The sequence below is a fragment of the Dipodomys ordii genome, unplaced genomic scaffold (genome assembly GCF_000151885.1).
Source record: "Dipodomys ordii isolate 6190 unplaced genomic scaffold, Dord_2.0 Scaffold10285, whole genome shotgun sequence".
NCBI lineage: Eukaryota > Metazoa > Chordata > Mammalia > Rodentia > Heteromyidae > Dipodomys > Dipodomys ordii.
This window is the reverse complement of record NW_012277497.1, coordinates 646-2,373: the sequence shown is the minus strand read 5'-3', so window position 1 is coordinate 2,373 and position 1,728 is coordinate 646. Positions and strand designations below refer to the sequence as shown.

The following is a 1,728-nucleotide window of genomic DNA, read 5'->3' as shown; positions in this document are numbered from 1 at the left end:
TTGTTTCATCTTTGCTCCCAGTGACTACAAAGCGACTGTTCACAGCCACTGCTGACAAGGAGGCAGTGTGGGCATGGTGAGTAAAGTCAGCCACAGGAGTCCATTTCTGATGGAAAGTAAAACATGTTAGTATCAATCATATCACAGGTCTCTGGAAATACACAAATTGTTCAACTAGCCATAAAAACTATCAGCGGGGGGCTGGGAAGGTGGCTCAGTGGTAGAGCGCTTGCCTTGCATGCCAGAGGCCCTGGGTTCGATTCCTCAGCACCACATAAGCAAAAAGAAAAAAGCCGGAAGTGGCGCCGTGGCTCAAGTGGTAAAGCGCTAGCCTTGAGCTGAAGAGCTGAGGGACAGTGCCCAGGCCCAGAGTTCAGGCCCCACGACCGGCAGGAAGGAAGGAGGGAGGGAGGGAGGGAGGGAAATAAGTTGGTATATAGTACAGCCACAAAATCCCAAATCAAAAAATGGGAAAAGAAGGTGACCTGTAACATTTCCATCTAGGAAATGTGAATGTATATATTCTTATTCTATTAGGTTATTGTAAAATGTATAATTCATTGTAAAACTAAAATACTCACTTTGTTTTATATTTTTTATGAAAGCTGATCTTCCCTCCACAAGATTCCATGTTCTGCAAAACAGGAAGCTTGTTTATGGCCTGATCAAGTAATTTACCAAAGGGAAAAAATACACATTTTAGGACTTCCATCTTTCTTATAACAATGTCCCAAATTTCCTTATCAAGCAGAATTATAGCTCACTTCATTGCCATGCCCTTTTCAATAGTTAAATTCACGATTTTCAGAAAATTTTTTTTCCTAAAATATTTCTTTTCCTACCATTATGAAATGGTTCATTAGCTTTCTACTTTTTGTTTGTATCACAGTAACTGCAAATGTTTGAACGAAGAAACAATATCTAATTATCACAATAAAAAAGACAGGTTGTAAAGATGCCCTTGGGCATTAATGACTTACCGTAATGTCTTATCGGTACCTACAGACAGGGCCAACTTTCCGGATGGGTGAATAGAGAGGAAAGTCACATGTCCTCTAAAATGAAATGGATAGTTAGCTTCCAAGGTGGGTGACACATTGAAATATCAACAGGAATATGACGACTCACTTGTGAGCTTTAATGGACTTCAGGCATTCCCATTTCTTTGCATCCCAGACACAGATGAGCCCATCTTCTGCGCCGCTGATTAAATGCCTATTGCCAAAGAATTTTAGGCAAGTTATTGTACCTGTGGAAAAACCAAAGTAGACAAAACTATACTCATTCTGAACATAATTCATTTCTGGTTGGGAAGTGATATTAACACTAGACTGGAGATGTCAGTTAGTGGTGGTTCTGCCCAGTTTGCACAAAACCCCAGGTTTGATTCCCAGTATGGTAAAAACAAAACTAAGTAGGACTGAGACACAGAAGGCAATGGGAATGCATGTTAAAAACACTCAACACCTAGATCCTGTTGAAGAGGAGATAGTTGTCAAAGAACCTAAGGACTGTGTAATAGAAGGCAAGAACTTATTCCAAATTTACTGGTAGAAAACAATTTTAACTAATTACACTAATTTCAGTTTTCTCTTCTTGAACACATATTAACTTCCTCATCTCTGTCCTTGGAAAATGCAACACAAACACTATGGAGGGAGAGGGGAATTAGTGTTCTGCTATGCTTGGCAACCTCAAAAGCAATGTGGAAAAACAAACTTTGAGCAG

General features: G+C 39.9%; 1 long non-coding RNA gene across 1 annotated transcript; it reads right to left on the bottom strand.

The window, feature by feature from the left end:
* Positions 1 to 578: 578 nt before the first annotated feature.
* LOC106002425 lies at positions 579 to 1,259 on the bottom strand. Its single transcript, XR_001175923.1, has 3 exons — positions 1,129 to 1,259; positions 981 to 1,055; positions 579 to 634 (listed from the first exon to the last, which is right to left on the bottom strand). It is a non-coding gene; the product is annotated as an uncharacterized LOC106002425 (long non-coding RNA).
* Between the last annotated feature and the right edge of the window lie 469 nt (positions 1,260 to 1,728).